Source organism: Jatropha curcas, chromosome 11 (assembly GCF_041381405.1).
Source record: "Jatropha curcas cultivar XTBG-Jc1 chromosome 11, XTBG_Jcur_1.0, whole genome shotgun sequence".
Classification (NCBI taxonomy): domain Eukaryota; kingdom Viridiplantae; phylum Streptophyta; class Magnoliopsida; order Malpighiales; family Euphorbiaceae; genus Jatropha; species Jatropha curcas.
The window spans coordinates 26628216-26655599 of record NC_143161.1 but is presented as its reverse complement, the minus strand read 5'-3'; the positions used below and the strand labels follow the sequence as shown (position 1 = coordinate 26655599).

At 30.9% G+C, this 27384-nt stretch overlaps 3 long non-coding RNA genes across 3 annotated transcripts; 2 read left to right on the top strand and 1 right to left on the bottom strand.

The window, feature by feature from the left end:
- The first annotated feature begins 2486 nt into the window (after positions 1 to 2486).
- On the top strand, positions 2487 to 4732 carry LOC149492842 (uncharacterized). Its single transcript, XR_016318980.1, has 3 exons — positions 2487 to 3028; positions 3645 to 3728; positions 4535 to 4732. It is a non-coding gene; the product is annotated as an uncharacterized LOC149492842 (long non-coding RNA).
- A 1564-nt stretch (positions 4733 to 6296) lies between these two features.
- Positions 6297 to 9038, bottom strand: LOC110010161 (uncharacterized). Its single transcript, XR_016318713.1, has 2 exons — positions 7257 to 9038; positions 6297 to 7137 (listed from the first exon to the last, which is right to left on the bottom strand). It is a non-coding gene; the product is annotated as an uncharacterized LOC110010161 (long non-coding RNA).
- An 8112-nt stretch (positions 9039 to 17150) lies between these two features.
- LOC149492841 (uncharacterized) lies at positions 17151 to 20084 on the top strand. The gene is made up of 2 exons (XR_016318752.1): positions 17151 to 17497; positions 19855 to 20084. It is a non-coding gene; the product is annotated as an uncharacterized LOC149492841 (long non-coding RNA).
- The last annotated feature ends 7300 nt before the right edge of the window (positions 20085 to 27384 follow it).

The following is a 27384-nucleotide window of genomic DNA, read 5'->3' as shown; positions in this document are numbered from 1 at the left end:
ATAAAATCCAGATAAACGAAATTGAGGTACACCTGTAACAGCAACCTCGACATCGATGAAATTATTGGAGTAACTAATCAAACGACACATAGTATGTTCCTTCCAAAGCAAAGCAATACCACCACTTAACCCTCTTGGGTTCACAACAAATAGGCCTTCAAACCGTAACAAACGTCGAACATGATCAACTTTCTTCCATTGGACTTTAGTTTCAATTAAAAAAACTACATTTGGCTTCTTTAAAGACACAAGGTCTTTTAATTCTCGAATTGTCTTTGGGTTGCCAAGCCCACGACAATTCCAACTCAAGCAACTCATTGGGCTTGGCGGGTTTGGACACCAGAGCCCGCCTCTTCCACATTCGTTGGGTTCGCCAACGCATCCAGTAGGTTAAGGGAATCTTCACAAAACACTACCAGATCTTCTGAACCTTTATTCTTAATTCTTCTACGCTTCATATCACCAATAGATAAACATTCACCAACTAACTTCATTCGCTCATTCAAACTGTTCCCATGATCAGCAAACACTTCGTTATCTCGTCGTGGGCCATTCTCCTTATCTGATCTTTGTAAATTCAAATTCGAACATTCCACTCGAACACCATCCTCCACGTCAGCCTCCATCAGATCAGCTTCTGCCGTCACCTTCGACTTCCCTCCGTTCAAGAATTCAGTCTCCGTCAACAACCATTTATCAGCCATGTTTCTCATTTTACGATTTGGAGCTCGCAACCAAGGACCATAAGCAAACTAATCCTTCTTCATATTCGGATAATTCAGCAGTGTGACGCAAAATCTACTACTAAACATCGATTTGTTTTATATTGTCTGACGTAGATGTTATGTATTCATCGAATAGAATCAAATAGGCAATAACAAATAATTGAAATCTAAATTTATAATATTATTGCATATTTTAATATTTATTTTATGTATTCACCGAATAGAATCAAATTCAAAATTAAAATTTAAAATTTTAAAAAGAATATAAAAGTAGATAATTTAAAATTAAAATTAATGATATAAGTCATTCAATTTTTTATATATATTTAAACTAATTAAATATATATAAAAATTAACTCAGCCCTTTGGTTTGATATTAAGCTAATATGTTCACTGTTATGGGGACGGTGGCCCCTCCCACCCCCTTGGCGTTGGTTCTGTCATTGCCAGTGGGAACAGAAACAAAGGTCACATCTTGAGTTTAGCCAATTATGTTTTAGTGCCATTTACAGAGAAAAATGTCTTATTCGGGCTTTTTTCTTTTTCAGCTGAAATTGCTTTAAAAATTTATGCAATTTATTTCGTAGTACTCTCGGATTTGAGATGGACTTATCATTACTTTGTATTTTTATATTTCAATTATAATAATATCTCTGATCTAAATGAAATAACTTCATAAAAATTTAATAAAGACATGCACTTTTACATTTTATTTTAGCGAGGGATATAGTTATAAATAAATGGCTGAATATATAAATTCACTCCTGAACTTTTCAATTTTAACCTCGTAACACCTTAAACTTTGAAAATAACTTATCATGCACTTGAATTTATAAATTTTGATAATCACACATTTCGACACTAATATCAATCATTTTTAACATTTTTGGCTTTTATCTGTAAAATTGACTTGATATACAGTTACTATAATTTTTGAAACAATAATTTTTATAATTTTTAACTTTTTAATGAGTGTATAATTGATAATTTTGCAAGTTGAAGTGTTCAACAAAATAAAGTAAAAAATTGAATTGTTTAATTGATGAGGTTTTATAAATCGAAGTATTTGATGAGTCAAATTAATATATATTATTTACATATTATAATTTAAAAATAATTATAAGATAACAAAAATAATTAAAAATATTAAAAAAAATTAGTTTGAGTTAATTGAATTTGTGTAAATTGACTGATTCAACAATGAATTAGCCAATTTAATCTGCTTTTCTTCTTTAAATGGTTCAAAAATAGAATCGATTAGGTTTTAAATCTGGTTTACCGGTTTTCTATGTTGACTGACCGATAACTATAGGTAATACTCAATACATATATACGTTGGAAAAATTATATTTTAACATGGACAATTTTTTAAAAGGTAATACTACTTTTTTTTTTTTTAATAGAGTCAACAATATAAATGGAACATGATTTGTTTAAAAAATTTAAGTGGAGTCAACGGTAATTGATGAATGAGTAAATTTCTTAAAATTGATATGACTTATTTCAATAATTTAGTAGGGTCAATTGGGTTTATGAAATAACCCGAATTTTTATTTTCAAAGATTTTTCATTTAAATTTAATAAACTGACAGCGTGGAAAATGTATTTAATTATTTAAATGCAAATTAATAATTCGCACTGTGATAAACCGAACTGAAAAATCAGTTAAAAATTCGAAAATCAAATGCAAACCAAAGATTCGAACCGAATCGAACTGAATCGACCCAAATCATCTAGAAACATCTTCTTTCTTTTATCTTCATGCTAAACTCATCTCACTCACTCAGTCCAGCACCTTCTGACCACCACGCAGCGCCACCAGACGCCACCAGCCAGCCTCGTCCTCCTCTCTTCTTCTTCTTCTCCTTTCTTCTTCTTTTCTTTCTTTTCTTTCTTTTTCTTCCCTGCGCTTGTGACTCCACTGCTGGCAGAAGCGGATCGTGCCTCCACCAGCTCGAGCGGAGCTGTCGCGCGCCAGCACCACTCCTCTGCCGCTCCTCGTCGCATCACGCCAGCAGCGGCGCTCCACCCTCTGCCAGATCGCGCATCGCGCAGCGCACAGCAGCCCCTAACGCAGCACGATCTCCAGCTCGTCAAGCCGCCACCAGCCTTCTGCAGCAACGCCACAGCCTGCCGCTGCCACTGCCGTCGCTTCAGCGCGCCTCCAACAGGTCCGATCTATCGCCGCCGCCGCTTCTCTGCCACTGCCAGTCAGATCGCGCCACCCACCTACAGTCCCAGTGCGTGTAGCTTCGATCCGGCACGCGTAAATCCCCGATCTAGCAAGAAAAATTTTATTTGGGGTATAAATCAATTTTTGCTAAATTCTCAGAATTTATTTTAGTAATTTTGGTATAATTTAACTTAGTAATTTTAGTTAATTAAATTAATTTTAGCAATATTGATTAGTTAATTTAATTTAGCAATTGTGATTAATTAAATTTAATTCTAGTATTACATAAATTTATTAGGAAATTTTGATAACAATAAAACTTATGGAATTAAAGAAAAAAAAAAATTATGAATTAATGGTGATATAGAGAATATGGAGGATGGATCAATTGACTGAATTGATTGCCCGATGGATGGGCTGTGAGAATTTGATAGTTGACTGATTGAGTTAATTGGTGGATAGTTGAATTTTAGGGGAAATGCTGCTGAAATTTCGGTAGAAAATAAAATTTATAATAACAATTAAATTACTTATAGAGATTAAATTGTTTATAGAAATTAAAAATATAGAATAAGATTATCAGAATGATAAATAAATAAGGAAACCCAATATATATTTATAAATATATATATATAGTTTAAATTAATAAGTGAATTAAATGACTGGTAACCAAAACTAGTAAATGAATATGAAATAGAATTTTCAAATTTAAAATTCTTACTTAGTATGTTATTGTTTATGTTAAGGGTTTATAAAACTCTGTAATGCAAGGACAAAGGCTCGAAGCATGTGACTAGAAAAGCAGTTCCCTTCGAGGACAATAAAGAACTGTGAGTAGTGTTGGATAATTCGCCTCATCCGCCTGCATTCATGCATTCACGGCTAAATGTTATCATGCATTATTGCCATATTGTGATGCACTATTTATTGATATTAAATATTGCTTGATTATCTGTGAATGTGATGTTGTTGTGCCTTGTTTGTGTGGAATTGGGATGAAGTGGGTCACTATGGGTTTGTGAGATTGTTACTGTTATATGGATCCTGATACTGATTACTGTTAGCCGGGTAAATGGGAGATCGGCGCCCCCGTGTGCACCTACTGTTACCGTTATTGTTAACCACAGGTTGGCTTCTTTATTTGGGCGCACCGGATAATCTAGGTTTGATCGCAGCCCGCAGGGTGGCCTCCTGTTGTGAGCGCCTGATGATCTAGATTTGATGGAGACGACCGGGTTGCCTCCTGTTGGTGTAAAAAAAAAAAAAAAAAACAAAAAAAAAAAGAGAATGGAAAAACAATGAGAGGGCTGGTCAAGTGAGGATTAGACCGGTCGGCCAGAATGGGGGATCGGCTCCCTGGTGCACACGTGAGAGGATGGGCCATGTGGGAGGACGGCTCATCGGGGGATTCGGTGACTCCACTGACTAATTTCCACGTGATGTGATTATATGAAGGTGATAATAATTGTGATTGCTGTTGTATTGCCATTTGTGTGACAAACTGCATGATCATAAAATTAATCGGTGACCATACAAAAATATTTTTAGCATCTGTGTGATTGTGTGGGGTGAGAGGGTTATCTAACCCTACTCATTGAGTTTGGCGCTCACCCCTGCCTACCTATTTTTTTTTCAGGTAATAGAAGAACGAGAAATCATATGGAGTTGAGACATTAATTATAGAAGACTGTTAATGATAGAAATGACGATGTAAATGTAAAAGTAGAGTTCCGCAATTGTATTCCGGTTGGGTTGTAAATGAATAATAAAAGTCCATATTAAATATATGAACTGTATTAGTGATACATAATTGAAATAAATTATTGGGCCTGCATCCACAGTTATGAATAGGAAATGAAGTTTGCATAATATAGGCTTACTACGGGCTTCGGGGGCCTTAAGCCCACCCAGGTCCTAGTGCCGGTCCGGTCCATAGAAATGGGTCGTGACAGTTTATCAGTAAAAACAGCAATTAATTAATATGAGTTGGACATCCACCATTGATTAAAGAAAAAACGTCTTCACTGATCATTATTGATGGTTCTGATGATGTCATGTCCCATTTTAAGTGGCTTGATTACCCTAACCACTATGTATTGGTTAGTACAATTTCATCCCCTCCCCTTTCCATAATTTCAAGAAAACACTTTTATTATAAAATAAAATAAATAAATCTCAAAAAACAAATATCTCCCAAGTTGATTTGGTTGTCTCCTCCTTATCTTTCCTTTTATCAATAGAAAACAACATCTTCAAAAGGAATATAATACGAGTATTAATTAATAAATATTATCTATTATGTCATTATAAGCAATTGGCCGGCTGAATTTGAACCAAACCAAAATTTGACGAATCAAAACTGATCCGAAATGGATAGCTTAAAAAATTTGAAGTAGAACCGGTTTGGTTTCAATCACTTTCAGTCCGTTCCGGTATTACATTTATTTTTTTGTTAAAAAAAAAAATTACTAAGTGATTTTGGAGTTAAGCGAATATTTTTTTTTTAAATAATGTGAATTATAAAAATGCCCATAATATTTATCACTTAAACATAATGGCAAAGTAATAAATTTCTCAATTTTCGAAGTCATGGGCTATGCTCGTCTATTTAGAGGTAAGCGTTCGGTTTAACTGAACTGAACCAAGGTGAAAAACACAAATCAAACTTTTCAAATCTGAAATTGAATTGAACTGAAGTTGTGTTTGAACCGAATCGAACCAAAGATAGTGTTTGAACCGAATCAACTCGATCTAAACTAGTCTATTTTGATCGGGTTTTTATCATATTGATTCGATTTTAAGTTTAAAGGATTAATTTCTGTGAAACCAAGCTGAATCAACAGTAAATCGGTTCAAATAGACTAATTCCAATAATACCGGACTTATCTTGAACATATTGATTAAATCAAAATGAAATGGATTCGGTTCGGTTGGTGGTTTTGCACACCATTGCGTCTATTTATTTGCTTAATAATTGTCTGAAGAGCCAAAAAAATTCTTTTATTTTACAGATACTGAATCGCTAGTTTAACATCTGATTTTAGGCTAGTTTCAGTTAGTTTTTTACAAGCAACTTGAACCTTAACTGTCCAGTGAATCACCAATTTCAGTTCACATTTTTGAACGGACCATTTGGAGCTGGTCTTGGTTCGTCAAAATCAGGTTATGTTCAGATTTGTTTCGGAAAAATGGAAATTTGGTTTTTAAACTGTATTATTTATTTAATATTGTTTCTACCTATAATGAATTTAGACATGTTTAGGGATAATTATTTTTCATAATTTAATGCAATTGGGTCTAGAGTGAGAAAATTGTCGCTAAATACATGTATTTAATCCTTCCCAAACGTTACGCAATTATTGTTTATGGCATAATGAAATGAATACAAAATTAAAATATATAATGAAAAATAATTTCCTTTATTATTATTATTTTTTGGATTAAAGGGAGCTTTCAAGAAGAGCCACAAGAGTCGATAGAAGGAGAATAAAGAGGATGGACAGGCCATGAGAGAAAGCATGAGAAGCCAGCTACTCTGCACATTGATTAGCTTCCCTATAGACATGAAAAGCCTGGACAACCCAACTCCCTTAAAGCATCATTTTAATAGCTCTAACAATAGAGGGACCTGTAACCGTTAGCAGGCTGGCTGTCCGAACTTAACCAATCAACAACCTGTTTATTATCACATTCAAGAATCAGGCCATGAATATTAAAACTTTTGGCAAGTCTAAGCCCTTCCCAAACAGCCATTAATTCCGCTCAAATGACGGAACAAGAACCCCAACAAGCTGCATACCTAGAAAACCATTGCCCAGCGCTGTCACGTAAAATACCACCACCAGTCACAATCTTGGGGCTACCTCGAACAACACCAACTATATCCAACCACTAGGCAGGAACTCTTAACTAATCCAGAATTCCTTTCTTGGCGGACAGGCGTGAGCTCCAGTATGTAAATCAGTCGCGTGACTAACCTCACGGACAAAAGAGATTTGCAAAAACAAAACTAGAAACAGATATCCCTTGTCCAAGAAAGATAAACTGATTCTTCCGGAGCCACAACTTCCAATAAAAAATACTGACGAAATCTCTCTGCATTAGTGAGAAGCCTCGCATGAATCGCTAGCCATAAGAACAATCTAACCCGTTGCGGGCCTTTCCAATGCCAGATGATCTTCCAATTTCACACAGCCGCCGAATCATCAACAGAGGCAAGCATATTATACGCAGACTTAACTGAAAATAAACCAGAAGGAGAATAAGACCAATGAACAGAATCCATCTCCCTAACATCCAACAAAGGAGAAATGGAAGCAATAATCATTAAAATGGAGGGAGGGAGCAAGTGAGCAAACTTAGCCCAATCCCAAGCATAATTGGCCGTGACAAACTCCCGCAAACAGAGAGACCTTTGATCAGATGGAATCTCCCCAATAGCCTTATCACAAAGCGGACCCACACCTGAAACCCAAGGGTCAAGCCAAAATCGAATAGAAATACCATTACCAATACTCCATTCATTCCCTCGTAATAAAAAAGACCAAACAGCTTCAAGATTGCGCCAAAGAATCGAGCTATGAGAACCAGCAAGCATAGTGGGAATCTCAGTGGAGAACCATTTATATTTATGGCGAAGAACCCTCACCCAGAAAGCAGACGAATTATGGATCAAACCCCATTCAAGCTTTAACAAAAAAGCAATATTAAAGAGATGGAGACTTCGAAAACCAAGGCCACCAACAGACTAAGGAGACGCCACTGTCCTCCACGTAACAAGTGGTATCTTAAGGGCACCACGTGCTAAACCCCAGATAAAAGAATGAGAGGCTTTCTCAGTCTCACTGGAAATAGCTTTAGGCAAAAGGACAGTTTGCATAGCATAACTAGGGATAGCTGAGATGACCGAGTTAGCCAAAATAACATACCCGGCAAGAGAGAGAGACGTCATCGACCAACTATTTAATTTGGCAGTGACTCTATCTAAGATGAATTTATAGGTCTTCTTAGAAGCTCTGGAGTGGAGAACAGGCATTCCCAGATACTTCCCAAAGTCTCTGATTTCCTGAAAACTCAAAGAGAAGAAACTTGTCGCGGTTGAGAAACATGAGTATTCTTAGAGAAGTAAATACGGGTCTTCTGAGCATTAACCCTTTGGCCCGAAGATGCACAGAAATTATCAAGGACCTGCTTTAAAACAGTAGCTTGAGCAATAGAAACATCAGCAAACAAGATCAAGTAATCAGCAAAAAATAAATGGGATAACTGGGGACCTCCTCGACAAAGAGAAATTGGTTTCCAATTACCCCATTGCACCTCCACATTAATACTCTGGGATAAATTTTCCATACACAAAACAACGAGGTATGGAGATACCATAATTTTGTTCCTTAACGTTTGCTACCGTATCAGGAAGTTGACCTTCACCCTCAATCTCCAATGCAGTAAATCTCGATCCATTGACTGCAGTAAAAGATTCTCTCCGTATTGGCCCACGTCTCCCCGTTGAGAAGCCACCATCCAAGGGCCAAATGCTCATCCACTGGCGGCTCTACCACAGGAGCTTTCGCAGGGGGAGGAACAACTTCATCTTGATTTACAAAAGAACGATGAGGATAAAGTGAATCTGCATGTCCTATATGTTCACAGCAGTAACAAATATCAGAGAGATTTTCGTATTCAACATAGTGCACTTTCCCTTCAATTTTCACTTTAGAAACCAATGGATCCTTTATGTTGACCTCCATAACAATCCTTGCAAACTTGCCTCGAAGCCGTCCTCTGTATTATAATCAATTTTAACAACCCGTCCCAACACTTTGCATATGCCACGCAAAACATATTTATTGTATAAATGTAATGGTAAACCAGGCAAGCGAAGCCACACTATGGCTGAGGTTATCTCTGTTGAAGGACATCGAAACTTCTGGACCAAGGAATAACCTAAAGACAGCTGCCCATCATTCTCCAAGTGCCTTCCAAAAGCGCTATTTGACACTCATGCTCATGTTTAAAATGAACTAAAAAATACTCATTACCCAAATCCAAAATCTTAGCATCAAATGCGTTCCAGAGAGTCTGTACCTTTACACAGAGAGCTTTGTAAATTTTTCGCTAGCTTACCTAAAAAAGAAAATGGGAGGAAGATTTATCCCCTGTTTGGTAATAAATGAATTCCTAAAAATTTTATGGGATTTATTTAGAAATTCATATTTTTGTGTCTGAAATGAAAAAAAAAAGTGTAGATTTCAATTCTAGTAATTCGATTTCATGGAATTAGACATGCTATACCAAATCTTACAAAAATAGGTGGAATTTTCAAATGAATTCCACGAACTAAGTAATCTAACTTTTACGACAAAATTACTCTTCTCTATCTACAAAGTTAATTTTTTACTTTTTTTTAATTATTTAAATTATTTATTTTATCAAATTTGACCGAAATCTTTTAAAAATTAAATTCTTTTAGAAATTTATTATTTTGTTTTTATTTTAATATTTTTCATCTTTTATTTTAATATTTTTGAGAGAGATTCAAGTTAAATATCCATTTATCATTAAATTAACTGCAACAATTTTATTAATATTTTTTTTATTTTATATATTTATTTTAATAAAAATATAAAAAAATTATATAGCATAACATAAATATAATTGATATTTATTGTTTATTTTCTGAAATTACTGTTTCAGGGATATTTTAGAAAATAAAAGTAAATGAATTTTCAATTATAAATTTATTTCATACGTGATTATATGAAATTTAATTGAATTACATATTTTAAATTAATTTTACTAAATATAAATAATTTATTCAAAAAAAATTCTACTAAAATTCATTTATAAACTAATTTTATATTTTGAATTCATTTACTGCAGCAACTTCTAACCGTGGAGATTTGAATCTCTCAAATAATAATTCTTGATTTTGAAATAATTTTCGAAGAAAACGACAAAGTTATACTTGTGTACTACCTGTAGTTTAGTTGAGTTATAAAGTTCACTTTCCAACTAATTCAACAGCGACCTTTCATCAATATAAAGGGCCGCGAAGCTCTAATGTATGGATGCACACATCATTCTCACTGTGTCATCACAAAATCCCCACATAAGAATATTTATTTCTATTTTCTTTTTCATTTAAAAAGGGAATCACATTTATGGATTTCACCACTTAGTTTGTTTTTTCCTTTTTTTTTTAAAAAAATATATATAAAATCACAAATCAATTTTTATATATTACACTAAATTGATGTTCCTGGTTCAGACAAGAATATGTTACCCATATCAGATTAAAATATTTATAATATAAAAAATAATTTCTTAGCCTATTAGAATCTAACTCTAATTAATAAAATAAGGGATTAAAAGATCCGGCGTATGATATGAAACAATTAATAAAAATTAATTTTTTATTAAAATGAAAGTGTTTTTAACTATTTAATGGAAAAAAAAATATAATATTTAAAAAATAGTATTTTGATTCGCTTGCTCTATGACTTGGACCCACAGAATGGGTCTAAACAAATATAATCCAAAAAAAAGGACAAAATAAAGAATAATGCTATTTTCTTTTTCAAAAATATAATCCACTCATAATAATAACAAATACTAGAAGTACTCTACTAATTGATTTTTACAAATTGATTTTTTAATAAATTTAAAATTTATAGAAGAGTTTACAGGAATAGATTTGAATTTATTAAATGTGAATGAAAGGTTAAGAACTCAGTTTGGAACAAATGAATTCTACAAAATTTTATGGAATTCATTTGGAAATCCAAAATGTTGTGTTTGGAATAAGAAAAAAAAAAAAATATTTAAATTCTATGAATTGAATTCTATGGAATTGGGTATGCCTAAATCAAACTTTACTAAAATTAATGAAATTTGTAAATGAATTCTACAAAATTGATCATTGAAATGTTTATTGATAAAATTAGCCTCCATTATAAACTCAACTATTTTTACTTTTTTTTCCTTTTTATTTATTTTCTTTGGAAAATTTCCATACTATAACAATATTATTTTTTTTAATCCAATAATAACGTTAGCCTCCATTCAGTTCGGTTCCGATTCTAGATTTCTGAAACCACAAACCGGCGGTTCTACAAAACCGGTCAGAACCGGATTGAAACCGCTGGTTCTCCGACCAGTTAGAACCGCCGGTTCAAACCGATTTGAACCGGCGGTTCTAGCCATTGCAGTTTTGTGTTTTTTTTTTAAAAATTTTTTTTTTAAAACTTTGGATCATCATACCAATCTAGTCAAAGAAACTTCCTGGAAGGCTCATCATCCCCCACCCACCTCACAAATGATGTCATCTTATAACATATCTCTTCTTAGAATGGATATTATATAATATTTTTATCCTAAAATAATTTAAAATTTTATTTTGGACCTAATGAATTTAAAAAAAAAAAAAAAAGGTTTGAGGGTCAAAATCAATTCTATCCTGTAACCTTTTCTTTAAATAATAATTAAAAAAAAAAAAAAGAAACAGTAATAAGGAAAACAACACTGTATTGTATTATTGGAGTAGCTACAGCAAATACAATACAACCACTCCTCTACCTCTTCTCCCTTTTTATGTCTGCTGTAAAATTAAAAATCTCTATTAGCTCTTAACCTCTCATCTCCTCTCTTTTCCACTAATCTACATTATTCCTTAATTTCTTGTGTCAAGAGCTCTGATTTTCAAGAATGAGCAGCCACACTCAAGCAGGTATATATATATGTATTTGTATTTTTATATACACACTTTTCTTGAAACAAATTAAGTTTGAATAGCCCTTTTTTTTTAATTATGTTCAAACTTTTTTAAACAAAAAATAAATTCAGTTGAAGAATTTTTTTTTAAAAATAATTAAGTTCAAGTCTTTAAAAAAATAAATTTAATTGAAGTATTTTTTAATTTTTTAGGTGTATTTTTTTTACAAATAACTTTCACAAATTTATTAAATTTTGAAAACCGGTCTTCAAAATTTAATTTAAAATTATGCGATTTGTCTGAAAATCGGTCAGAAAACCGATCGAAGCCGTCGGTTTTGTCACCATACCAGAATCGGAACCGGAACCGTTCGGTTCCAAATCTAAACCGGAACCGAAAATTTTCGGTTCGGTTCCGGTTCCAGTTTTTTTGGAACCAGAACCGTGGCCACCCTTAACTAAAAGTACTCTACTAATTGATTTTTACAAATTGATTTTTTAATAAATTTAAAATTTATAGAAGAGTTTATAGGAATAGATTTGAATTTAATGAATGTGTGAATGAACTTGTTTTGAGAAAATGAATTCCAAAAAATTTTGTGGAATTCGTTTGGAAATCCAAAATGTTGTGTTTGGAATAAGAAAAAATACATATTTAAATTTTACGAATTGAATTCTGTGGAATTAGGTATGCCTAAATCTAATTTTACTAAAATTGATGAAATTTGTAAATGAATTCTATAAAATTGACCATTGAAATATTTATTGACAAAATTATCCTCCATTATAAATTCAACTATTTTTACTTTTTTTCCTTTTTATTTATTTTCATCGGAAAATTCCATGCTATAACAAAGTTATTTTTTTTAATCCAATAACGACGTTAGTTTATATTTTTATTTTTTTCCTTTTTATTTTTTGTTTGGAAAATTCCAAACTATAACAGCGTTATTTTTTTTATTCGATAATGACGTTAGTTTATATTGTTATTTTTTTCCTTTTTGTTATTTTTTTTTTTTTGGAAAATTCCAAACCAGTAATGACTTTTTTTTTTTAAGTTTGGTAATAACATTAGTTATTATTACTATGAAACTATAAAAACTAAGCATCAACAATTGTTTTCAAATGCAGTTAAAAACAATAGTAACATTCTTAATATTTTTTTTAGTTTCCAAATTAATTACTTAAATCAACAAAATTTTTTACATCAATTAAAAATAATTATTATGATGAATGTTATGCTTATATAATTCATTAATTATCATGGAATATAAGTGTACATATTTATATGAAATTTATTATTTATATTTTAATAAAAAAATGACAAGTTATTATATTGTGCATAATAAATATAATTGGTATTTGTTATTTATTTTTATTAAATTATTATGTCATTATGTCAAGGGTGTTATAAAAAATAAAGACAAATGAATTTTCATTTAAGAATTATTCCAAATATAATTTAATTGAATTTCTTATTTTAAATTATTGCCTACCAAACATGACAAATTTATTTGCAAATGAATTCTACTTGAAATTTATTTACTAATGAATTCTACAATCATGATTCATTTTTTTCCAAACGTGGAAAAAAAAAAGTAAATAGTAGAATAACAACCGTCCTAAACTAAAATTAGAGTTAGAAGACCGGAGGGAAAAGACTTGAGTGACATGACCTTCTAATGCTCTTTCTTTTTTCCATTATTTTTAAAGCTGACTAATTACCTATTATAATAGGGAAATTAAGAGAGAAAAAACAAGTAATTAGATAACAAATTACTTTCGGAAATAATAAACATATTTGGTTTTTGGTAAAAAATAATAAACATATTTCAATAAGGAGAAATGTAAGTATTGAACAATCCAAAATATGACTGTTGCTATAATATGAAAACTACTTATCGAAATATATATATATATATATATATATTTTTTTTTTTTTTTTTTTTTTTTTTTTTTTTGACAATGAGGTTTGATCCCCTCGAGCTGTAGAACGTAAAGGGTCTTGGCTCTTCTAATAAAGTGCGCTTCTCAAGAATTAAATTTATGTCCTTACCTTAACGAAGATCGAGATCGCTAACCTCTTCAACTAATACTTTGTTGATTACTTAATTAATCCTAGGCTAAATCATTAAAAAAATTTTAAACTTTGCAGGTATTTTTAATTATACACTAAATCAAACTTTCTTCTCCTAGTATCCAAGTATTCGGGGAGGGGGGATTCGACCCCAATCAGTTACATAGTCGTATACACACTTACCACTAGACTATGTCTTGGTGTGCAAATTGTATCTAATTTAATGAATAAAATATTATTTTTATAGGATCCATACTCTTTCTGATTGGTCAGGTGAACTCACGATAATTTTATATTTATTTATGTAAATATTAAAACAAAAAATAAGATATTCATCTTAAAAATAAAATACTTTTATTTATTTATATAATGTTGACAACAAGTAGTGACTCTCTAAAAATAAAATTATGCCATAATGAATAACGTTTATTTTTGTGAGATATCTAACTTAAGTATAATAAACTTCAACTAAAATTTCATGCTTAAAAAATGGCAAAACAAGAACTTGAACTAATTTTCTATGCTTGTAGCTAACTAAAATTATTATTTTTCTCAATTTTTTATGAATTTAAATTTTTAACCAATATTCAAGGTGTTGTTAAATGGTAAGTTTTTTGTTAACCTAACTACGAGAGAGAGTATATGTTTAAAGAAAATAATAATTTATTCATTAAATTGGATATAATTTGAAATCAGGGTGCTATTATAATTAAAATTAAAGTTCATGGTACTAGGAGAAGAAAGTAAATATATGGTACAATTAAAACTACCCGCAAAATTTGAGTTTTTTTAGTGATTTATTCAATTAATCCTGAAGGTTTGACATTTTCTTTCCTTTTTTCAATATTTGAGGTTAGGGTGACTTAATGAAGTGACGAAGTTCTATAATGCAATATTTATGGCTTATTTTTAGATGTTGTCCATGAACTATAGCCATTATCATATTGTCGCCCTTTGAATTTAATTTGTAACACTAAAATTCCTTAACTTTGATTTATGTAACAGAAAAGTAACCTTTGTCCGTTTTTTCTACATTGGGGACACCAGAATGCTATATGGTAGCGCACACGGAAGTTTTTTTTTTCTATACACTTAAACCGGCCTTCCCTCTTTTCACTTTAACTTTATTAGTACATTCTCTGACATTGTAAATCAACCTTCCTTCTATACTCTAATCTTCTCCTCCGTCCATATCTCTACATATCCTCTCTCTTATTTCTCCATTATCACTACCATCACTGTCCTCCTTTCTCAATAATGGTCATTAAGATAATTTAAGATGATTGAGAATGGTTGAGTGTGAATTTGGTGTCAAGGTTGTATGATTAAACAAATTGAATGATTTTAGGTATTTGGTTGATTTTCTATAGATTAGGTATTATGGTGTACGAAAGATTATTATGTTAATTAGGTGTTAGAAGATTTGATATGCATAAATTAATGGCAGAGGTATGTTAAGGATGATTAAAGAAGTAAGGTATTCTTAAGCTTATTACTTTAGAAGCTACTTAGAAATTCAGCCACTGAGATTCACTTAGTTAAATAGGTAAACGAACTTCAAAATTAAGAAATTTTACAGAGAACTATGTTAGGATGTTGTGGTAAAAGCAAGTGCAATGGATAACAGGAAAAGAAGTTGTAGCTAATTATATGCAGGTTGTTCAGTAGAAAGCCTGATTGAAATTTAGGTACTGTCATTGAGTTATTTAGCTATGCAAATGAGCTCCAGAATTCATAAAATTTTATATGGAAGTAGCATGTGATGTGAGAAAAATCTATTAAAATTTCAAGACAAGTGAATTTAAGGAACTAAAGATATAGTCAAAGGGAGGCAAGCTGCTCATATGATGGAAAATTTGTACTTCATTAGAATGTAATGAATTGAGCATGATTTGATATGCTATTAAATTCCATTATTTTAGTTATTATTTTTATGTTTTTAGGATGTGATTAAGTGTTGAAAATGAAGTAATTCATGTTTAAATTAAGGTCATATGGTACTTAGTCAAGAACAGTAAAATTGAAGGAAAAGCGTGAATATTACATTCTAATGCTTAACTTGCATCCCTATGATAGAATATTTGTGTTTGTTGTGTAGTATGCAGTTATATGAATATTAATTTCATGCTACAGCTTCTAAGAGGAGAGGATTGAAAAAAGAAGCCAATAGTTAAAGGAGAGGAGCTAGGGGAACCTTCTAGTGTAGGCTAGTGCACTATATCTATAACTTATATTGTTCATGTGATAAGAAAAATAGTTTAAAAGAAATATTTCATGAAAAGTTGCAAAGATAAAAGCAATATGCTAAGCTTGCTATTTTATGAGCTTTTATAAAAGAAAAAAGAGTTGATTTGTTTATCAAATGCTTGTATCAAATGAAATTGAATTCAAATGTAATTATTGCATTTATGAATTGATTATAAAGAAAGCAGATGCTAAAGTTATAGTTAAATGTGTTTTATACAAAATAATAAAGAGCTAATATTAAATATTTTATAATAGTTGAAAATGAATTTCAAAGCACTCATTTGAATGAAAAATGGAGGATAATCTTAAAAGAATGGATATAGAAAATATTTGAGCAAAATGAATTGCTTCTCATTATGGTTAATGATTGATTTATAATGGAGATGTTTTAAAAGTCTCACAGCTAAATGTATGACATGGTTATTACCCGATATTACTTCATTTGTTGAAGTTGATATTATGACATGGTTATTCCTTACTGATGTCACTTTATTTGTTGAAGTTAATATTGTGATTGATATGGATATGCAATGAATGATATTGCAAAGCTCCCTCTTAGATGAGATTGAGATTGTTCCCTATTCTATTGATATCCACATCACAGATTGAGGTTGAGATAGCTTTATCTTGATGAGCTCATAAGACATTAATGGCCCTTTGAATTGAGTTTGCATAAGCTGTGAAGACAAAACTATTAATCAATGATTTTATGGATATGTCATAATATTTTCATTGAATGATTTGTTTTCAATAAGCAAATGATAAGCATTGACTTAGAAAGAGGTTGTAACGCCCCATTTTTTCTGTGTCTGAAATAGTAAGTTACCGGTCTGTGAATAGTATCATCGTTTCGAGAATAAATATTATTTTTGTCCGGAAAAATTACTATGTATGTTTAATATTTTCTTTAATATTGTTGGAGTATGTATACATTATTTTTATGGGTAGAAAGTAAGTAATGAATATTTTTTGGAGAAATTAGAGAATTAGTGAATAGTGAATTATGTTGTTATATTAATTAAAGAAATTAGAGAAATTATTTTTATGGAGTAAATTTGAGATGGTGTTATATTAATTAAGGAAATTAGAGGAATTATTTTTAAGGATTAAATTTAAGAATTTGTATGGAGATAAATAATATTTTGAAGGAATTTAATTTGGAGAATATTTGTAGCCATTAGATTGAATTACATTGCTCAATCCTAGCCATCCAATTTTGGTGAAAGGACCAAATTACCCTTTAGTCAACTCCATTATTTGAGCAACATGTTTTCTTCCTCTTCCTATCCATCTAACGTGAACTTCTTTCTTCTTCTCCTCCATTTTAACTTGAGCCTCTCTTTCTCTTCTCTTTGTTTTCTTCACTTATACTCACTAAATCCACCAATTTGACACCATTCAACTTGATCTAATTAATCAATCTTTGAGATTAAAGCTTGAGAAATGATATTTGGTGAATAATTTCAAGTAATTTGGAGGACAAAGGGTGGATAACTTCCTACCAAAGACAAGGGAAAACTAAGGCATCAAGAGTCTTATTTAAGCTTGTTAGAGCTTATGTTTAAGGTAAGTTTTCATAAATCCTCTTACCTTGTTTAAATTTTTGATTTTGTGAAGTTTATACTATTTTGTGAAAATTGGAAATTTTATATGAAATAATTTGATTATTGAATTTTGGTGGTATACATGTGTTCTTGGGAGATTTCTAAGCATGCTTATATGTTGAATTGATGAGGAAAACATTTTCTTCTTCATCCTCCAAGAGTGGCAGAACCTATTGATGAATAAGGCCTTAAGTTTTCTTGTTATTCTTTGAGGATTTGTGATCTTAAGATGATATTTGATGAGTATTGAGTATGTGGTAGAAATCTCTACCTTGTTTATGATTTAAGTAAGCTGAAATTAGGACAAAGTGTTATTGGGTGTGATTAAGGACTGTTTTTCGATCCTTTTGATTTTCCATTGGTGTCTGAGTCCTTCATGAAAGTTTTAGGTCTACTTCTTAGCTTTCCAACCCATCCTCTTGTGTCCAATTTGGATATATATAGCTCAACTTATGGCTAAAACACCTAAACTAACTCTGTTATGACGGGCCACATGCATTACTGAATTGAGTGCCCATTTTGACCACTATAATGGTAATATTATGTTCTGAGTTCTTCATAACAGTTGTTTCCCTATGTCTTGAGACTTCTCTGGTTTTGGATTGGTTTGATTTGAGTGTTTGGATAAGTAGGAATTTGATAAACATTGAAATTAGTTCGGCTGAATCAGGTCTAGACTGTTGGTCTGTGTTCCTAGCTTTTGTTTGCCATCTTAAAGATTGATCTGGGCTGTGGTCCCTTCATAACATTTGTATTATTTTGTCTTAGCTTTCTAATGAATCAAACATCACTCAATTTGGAGACACAGAACTTAAGTTATGTCTTAAAAACCCAGCAAAGGTCAAGATTATATTAATGCTGGAAATTTTCTATGTCATGAATCATAGGTTTATTTGGATAAATGAAGGTATGAATTATGTGTGATGAAGTTCTCTTCATTCTTTGTATCCTTTAAGATTTATTTGACAAAAATAAGACATAAGTTTGTAAAGTGTTGTTGTGGATATGTTTAAATGGATATAAATTGGAAAGGTGTGAAATTGATTTAGATAATGCATGATGAGGGTTGAAATTGATACTTTTGTGCATAAGAGTTGTGTTAGCATGCTTAATTGGAGAAGAAAATTCCTCCCCTTGGTACCACCTTGGTGTAGTAAAGCTTACTTAATTATTTTATATATATGATATAAATATGATTATTTGATAACTTTTATATGTTTAGAGTTTTAACAAAGAAATGGGTATTTAAGGTGTATGTGCTTTGAATTTTGAATAAAGAAAATATGATTTTATATGATAAGAAATTTCTTATGATAAATTTCATTATGACTTTAAGAAAGTTTTAAAAGAAAAGGGATTTATGATAAATTTCCTATATTAAGTAATTTTGTTTAAGTATATGAGTTACTTAAGTTCTAAAGTAAGCTTACATGTATGATTTCATATGATAAGAAATTGTCTATGTTAAGTAATTATGTTTAAGTATGATTCTAAAGTAAGCTTACATTATGAATTTAGGAAGACTAACGAATAAGACAAGTTTTCTGATAAGTGATATGAAGTAAGAATTAAAATAAGGATTTCGGGCTCTAATATACTTAGTGTGAATTTGATGCGTGATTTGATTTTTATTCTGTCTGATGAGCATGCTCGGCATTTGATGCCATTCTGATAAGAAGCTATGATCATATGCTGGACACGTGGGTGTCTTCTGTTCTGTTAGGGCGGACGCGCTCTATATGTTCTGAATCTGTTGGCGACCTAAGGCCATTCTGAATCTGTTCTGAAAACTTATCTGCTTCTCTTTCTCCTAAGTGTATGCGAGCCCTATGGAAAATATCTGTAATACAATTAAACGAATGAGATCATATTATTTTAGTAAACATTACTTTGGAAATTACTGATTATGTTATCAAATGAATTTTCAAAGCATGATATTTCGATACATAGTATTAAAAATAAAGAGTATATGTATTGGTATAATGTTTAAGTAATGAATTTATGATTTGAAAGAATTAAATTATTTATGTTAATAATTATAAATTTATTTGAAGGAACCAAAGTATTTATGATGATAAAATGTCTTAAGTAAAGGATTTATGGTATAAAGAATTAAATTCTTTATGTTATTAATTACTAGTATATGTGCTATTTGTTTTGCTATAAATGGAAATGTATGTTGAATTTTAATGCATTTATGATTGTAAATAATTTTATGAAATTTGTTTTAAAGTAAGTTGCTATCGCAACTTGGTAAGTATGTGAATTATGAGCACCACTGAGTTTTATACTCAGCGCGTCGATTTTTATCACGCGTAGGTTGAAGATGTTGTTGCTACTTGAAGATTAGAAGAATAGTATCAAAGCAGAAGTGACTAATTTGGGAGTAGTCGATTGAGATTTATATAATGAAGAATTATGGCATGTATAATTGTTACATTTCCAGATATTATGTTATTTGAAATATAATTGAAGTATGTAATTATAAAGTATTTTGATGTATATATTTGGAGAGAAGAATAAGATTTATTAAATGATTGAATATGAAATATTTGAAGTCAGTTGATATGATTAGTTCATTAAGACTTGATAGATATAATGAATGCAATTAATTGATGGATCTAACATACTATTGAGGATTTATTCAATTATGAAAATATAAAAGTGTTGTTATATTATAAAGATTATTTGGAGATGTTGGAAGTTTAGAGTTTAATTGGTAGTATTTTGTATTCACATGTTTGGCGAGCTCAGTTTTTAAAGGGATATTCTTACAATATTTCTGTAGGAATTTTCCCAATGTATATAAAAAAAAAAAAATGCAAGGAAAATGAAATGAAATCGCTATTATAAAAATAAAAAAAAAATTTACTCGCTAAACTTGGGAATACTCAGTTACTTCTAATTCATAATTTTAGTTTTATGATTTATATGTTAAGTTAAGACGGTGTCTCCGGCACCGAATGTGGCATCCGCCGTCGGGTCTCTCGGGACTGGGTGGCGGGTGTTACAGAGGTAATGTTGAAAATTATTTTTTCACACTTAAATATCTTAAATATCTTAAATTGACTTAATTATTTTTTCACATTAATGGCCCTTTGAATTGAGTTTGCATAAGCTGTGAAGACAAAACTATTGATCAATAATTTTATGGGCATGTCATAATATTTCCATTGAATCGATTTGTTTTCAGTAAGCAAATGATAAGCATTGACTTAGAAAGAGGTAATGTTGAAAATTATTTTTTCACACTTAAATATCTTAAATATCTAATGGTAAAGTATTATTTATATTTTATAGTTTTTATAATATAAATAATATCTCCGGCAATCGGCGCAGGTCCTATGGTTTTCGATTTCAAATTTATATATATATATATATATATATATATATATATATATATATATATATATATATATATATATACCTTGCAATTTTTCAACGAGACGGTCACCGTTTAGTAAAGGGACAAGAAGCCTTTGGTCTTCTGACCACATCACGACTATTTTGAGAGCGTGAGATAGTTGTTGACAACATTGGCCATTTCAAGCCTTTTACCATTGGCCTTATCACCTTATCTCGTGTATTGATTCTCAATTCTATTATATCTTGATGTGCCCTTTATTTATTTTCCTCCAAAAATTTGTGTTTGACTAAAACACATGTTAGGTAAAGTACGATAATAGTTCAATAAATTTTACAAAAAAATATATATATAAATCACAGCGTTATTTATTTATTTCTATAATCGACATCCTGTATTGCTTAATTGGTACTCACTCTGTTCTTTTATATAGAAAAGTTTTCATTTTGGACATTTTTTTTATATAAGAAATTTTGCCTAATTTGATAAATTTGGAAACTATGCCAATGTGAAAAGTCTATATAACTCTTATTTTAGTTCATTGTGAAGTTTTTAGTATAAGATATTCTCAAGATAGTGGCAGATAAAAGTATAAATGAGCATTTAATGTGAATAAATCTTGGAGAACGGATCTTTTACATCCATAAAAAAATGTGCTCGTATAAGCTATATGAGCACCGATTAAAATGGAGTTTGAATAGAAAAGGCTACAAAATTTTCAAAGTTGACCATATTGAAAGGAATTCTTACGAACTTCATCGAATATTTAAAAAATTGCACAATATTTAAAAATATTTTCAATAATTAAAGGCAGTTGAAAGGTTAAATGAACAAATATATTCATATTTTCACACAGCCTTCCTAAATAAAGGACAAAAAATAAATTTCTCTCCACAGGTTAGAGTATAAACTTCATTTTTGCAATTGTTTGTATTACCTTCGTTTCAATAAAACATTTAAAATCTCATTAAAGATTAAAACATATTTAAGACATGCATTGATATTAGAGGATGAATAAAAGATATATTAGGGTAAATTTGAAAAAAATGGCAAAAAAAGTTGATTAAACTACTTTCTTAATCTTGGTGAAAAATTAATTGTTCCTATATAAAGAGAATGGAGGGAGTATCATGTTATAAAAAAAAAAAAAAATTCTAAATTTTACTTAAAAAAAGAGAGAATATTTTCATTTGCATACCTCAAGGAGAAGGTAATGCTAATTATGGAAGTAACACTCAACATCATAACGATAGGCAAGACTGCCAAGATCCTCCAAGAACTCATTTTAGACCAAAATTTTTATCTTTATGGAAAAATAATATCAATTAATATAACCTAAACTTGGTAGCCCAGGAACCAATGGATAAATAAACTTTTTTATTTATATAACTACGAGGTTTAATCCAATAAGATAAAGGTTTTTTTTTGCCTTTCCAGCGATGTGCGATTCTCGAAGATCAAACTTGTATTCTTACTTTTATGAGAATTGAGATCGCTTACCATCCCAACCAACACCTTGTTGGTAAATAAAGCTCTTTTTATGCACTCAACAAATGTATTAATTATATTTACACAAAAAAAAGGGAGACTAATACTTCCTATGTCCCAAAATATAAGTCATTTTGAGTATTTTAATAAGTAATAAATGAAGTTTTTTCAATTTTACCCTTATTTATACTGGATATAATAAATACTTTCATAATTAACTATTGGTTTTGAGATAAAAGAAAATTTAGTCAAATTACCTTTGGTTTTATTATAATCTAAGAGAGTTAATTGTTTCATTAATCTTTGTGTAAAAACTTTAAACGACTTATATTTTAAGACTGAGAGGGTAATAAATAAAAAGTGATGAATAAGACTGAAAATAATTGAAATAAAATTTGAAATAACATAAATAAATTGATAGCAAGCAAGCATGCATGCAATTGAACAAAGAAAAGTAACACAGCCAGCAGGAATTAATACTTGAAAACCCTAATTGAAACCTACACCTATAGGAGTAATAATAGAACAAAACCCTTCAATCGAATCTTATTTTCTACCACAACATTAACCTATAGGAGTAACTGTCAGGGGGTCACTTTCAAGGGGCACCAGGTGGCTTTTCATGACCCACACCAGGGCTATGGCCAGGACTTGTTGGCCTGAACGCTTCTGTCTCAGTAAACTTATAGCGGTTTATAGAAGGAGGTTTAGGGTTTTTCATTAGATAGGCTTTAGGGATAGTTGGTGAATGGACTTGTACTAGTACTGGCCTTGCCCTTACCAATAAATCCATTTCTAGGTTTAGAAGAAGAAAAAAAAGAGCTAATAATGTTAACAAAAAGGGTTTTTTGCTAAGGGTTTTTGACATAGCTTGCTTAATTTCTTGAATTAGGCACAACAAAAGTAGCTATAGAAGGCTTGGAAATGTTAACTTGATGCTGTTAGCTATATGGGTGAGTGCTATTTAAGGGTGAGTTCTAGGGTGGGAGACCCACTTGATTCCTTATTATATTACATATACCCTTGTAATATAATTAGTTCCAAGATTAACATAATTAAAATAGGGTTTTCCTTCACATGGGTAGTGTTTTAAGAAATGAGAAACAAGCATGCGAATCATTTCTTAAAATGGCAAGTCTTAGAATTCTTGATCTCAAAGACCTTTCTTACAACCATTCATTGAAATATATATTCAATCTTATAAGGAAAGCATATAAATTATGATAAGACAACACCATTAACACTTTGTTTAAAGCTTTTTCTGTTTTGTTTAGTGTAAGCTGAGAAGACTAGGTCTACAACAAGACATGCTATTAGTTTCTTTTCTTTTGTAATTAATAAATAAATATTCAAAATGCTTCTTCCACTAAACTAATTGGGGATTTGTTACCTTTTTCCACATGAATTCATGGGTGATATATCTATATATTATTATTATTATATAGGGTTGAATCTCAACTCACCTGACAAATAGCTGGTAAAGTTCATGCTTTATCATTAGACCTAAATAATTTAAAATGTGAAATCTACACTCACAACCATTCTTGTTTGATGCTTCTCAAAATATCCCAATGTGTAATTATTTAACATTTCCTGTAAATTTGTTGTTTTATATGATATGTCAATGTGTGTCATACAAGCTCATTAAAAATGGCAGTTGATGAGCATGTGAGAAAGCTTCGGGTCCGAAACTTTTAGATTATAAGAATTATCATTAATTTGACGAGCATAAAAGAAAATGTTATTTTGCCTTTTTTACGTCCCAACAGACAGAAATGAAAAAAAGAAAAGGTGTTTGAGAATGCCAAATATATCATGCAGTCCTTTCATCTTTTACATGTTAGGTTGAAAGATGAGAAAAAAGCTGCTCAAAGAATTTATTCTATCAATTTCATAATAATATTGTCAAGATGCATATTTATATGCTATTAAAACCATATGCTTCTCTTACTTCAATGTACTTTTTCTTCTTGTGCAAAAGGTTTTATTTTTATTATTTTCCCCTTAGAGATGAGATAAAAAGAACAATTGTGAGAATTTTGAGCTCATCATTTCTTTATATTTTTTTTTTTGTTTAAGGAAATCTTAACCTGTAATCTTACACGATGTGCACTCTATATTTTATTCAATGCAAGACTTCTTTTTATTTTATTTAATAACTTAACTGCTAATTAATTAATTCTTGCAAAATTAATCATCATGCCTTAAGTTATGAATTCAATCATCCGCAATGCAAATTTCTTCTAGGCTAACTCTTCTCTCCAATCCAATGCGAGTGATGATTAAGCAGACTTACCATGAATAGTAAAAACAGACATAGTTCTAAATAACTCGCGTAAGTATAAAAAATTACTTGACTTGGACTAAAAGAGCGAGTTTAGTGACAAATATAAGTAAAATCTAATTAGTCCATCATACTTTGTTATTAAAATATACAAAGAAACTTGTATAGAATAGTGACTGATTTATATATATATATATATATATATATATATCCTTTGTCCCATTCTAGGAATCCTTTGAAATTTGGTCGCATGTTATATTATTTATAGACTATCCTTTCTTTGCCATAGAAGAAAGGGGAAATTGTGGAAAGATTTAGCTAGGCATCAAGAATATAGCACTAGATTATAGTACTTGTCTTTTGAATTTTCAATCTTTCATTATACTATGTAGTTATTCAAATTTTGTCTTACGACTTAAAGGTAAGCAACAACTACTTAACTTCTAAAATATAGTAACTCTCACGTTGAATTTTGTAAACTTACCATTGGCTTATGTAAATCTTGAGGGTATGCACGGGATTGCGGGAATTCTAACCCTTAACCCTAAACCCTAAAGTAATACGAGTGCTTAACAGCCAGAGAAAAACAAGGACCATTTACCATGATATCTATAATAATAAAACACTCACTTTCAATTCCTTCACCAAATTTCTCATATTTTCTTTAATCTCTGGCTAACTATGATTGGGAGGGGGGCTAATTCAAACCCCTCAGGTAAATCGGAACAACCCAGACCATTATACTTTTCATGAAAAGCCTAATGGCATTCCCAACAAAAGTACATGTACAAACACAATTCAGCAAGTGAATCCCTAAAATAACTCCAACGAGCTATTTTGTTTTATTGTGTATTGAAAAAACACTTCCTCACGCCTCAATTCTCTATCTTCTTCCTTTCTCCATTTCTTGTTCTCCCTCTATACGCTTTCTGCAGATTACATGCATAAAGAGGCTATTACGAGAGCTTGATGCACGCACATTGCTCAGAAATTCATGATGATAATAACCTGAACGTTGCTCCATAGATAAACATCTGAGCAGAGAGAGATAAGTGGAAACTAAAACTTAACAGAACTTAGAACGTACAAGATTCAGGGTGAGGATTGAATTATTGCTGGTGCAGAAGATGAACTATTATTAGATTTCCCCAGCTGTGTTTTCCAATGGAGGCATAGGAAGTGAGTTGAGGAATTTTTTTCTAGCAAGAGAGAAAGACAGAAAAAGAAGGGGTCAATGTTACCTACAGCTTTGAAACGATATCAGTAATGTATTCCATGTCATCATGCATGTTTCCACACTCCACCCATGGAGAAACAGCAAGCAAGATACTGACCAAGCAAGGTAGTTTGTCTCATCCAACTTAATAAGACTGACTTTGGGAGAAGGATTATAGTAATAGGTCCAGGCCAATTATTGCTATAGGATTATCAGAACTCCTAAATACTTATCTAATTTGCCAATTAACCGAATATAAAAATGAAAATCTGAAATCTAAAACTCATGTTAGAGAACATTAAATTGGTCCACCTCATCCAATGATATGCCAGCACAGCTGTCTTGACGAGTAAAATTGACACAATATAGGCTTCATTAGCTTCGGCAAAAATAACTTGTCAGAAGCACTGTAGATATGTTTGTAGTGCACAAATAATATATTCGCTCCCACCAATACCTTAAAAGGACTAATTCCTGATTGAAGCACCAAATGCGAGTCTACCATGAAAAGGTGCAAAGGATTCCGTTTTAAAAGCAAAGTAATGACATAATTAGTACAACTAAGACAACAGAATGATTGAGCCACCTAGTGGTTTCAACACATGTTTTAGCATATCTAGAAGCTGTTCTATATCTTCCTGTGGATTGTATAAGGCAATGGAATTACAGTACATCAGAGCTCAACCTCTTAATGACTTTGTCTCATATTAAACTTCTGAGTAAAACACTGAAAGGTTATCATATTCTAAATGACAGCATCATATTTCCATATCATTTTCAAGCATTGCAACGATCCTACAAGTTCAAAATTGCAAAACGAGGCTGTTGCTACTAATAGAAAAAATAACTGTAACTGAAAAGCAAGAGTTCAAATTTTCATTCTCAGCCAATAGAACATTATATACCATTACTACAATCATGGTTGTTAGTTTGTAACCATAATATGAATCTTATGGTTAACATGAATTATTAACATACAAAGACTGTAAATATTACATTATACGTGTGAGCATGATTTGTTATTATTATAGAAGAAAGGAAGTAACAGAAATATTACGTAGAGAACAAAAGAGAGAGAGAGAGAGAGAGAGAGAGAGAGAGAGAGAGAGCAAGTGAGCTACTTTAACAAGGAAGTTTATATTCTCTTGTAAAACAAAGCAAATCCAACAAAAAGATTATTCCAGTTATTTGCAACCCGAGGAAGAAAAAAGAAGTTGAAAATTACATGTGGCCAAAATCCAAACAATACTTAGGAAAACAATAAAAATCCATTAATAATTTTAATAAAGCCATATAATAAAGTATATCAACTGACATATGCCAGGGTTTGCTTAACCATGAAGCTAATAGTAACAAAACAACTAACAATGTTAAAAATAAAGTTATTAATAATTCCATCAAATATTTATTCAGCAAACTTTTCTTTTATTGCAGAATTTCAAGAAACAAATAATCCGACGCAAAATGGAAATGATACAAACTTAACGTCATTAACTG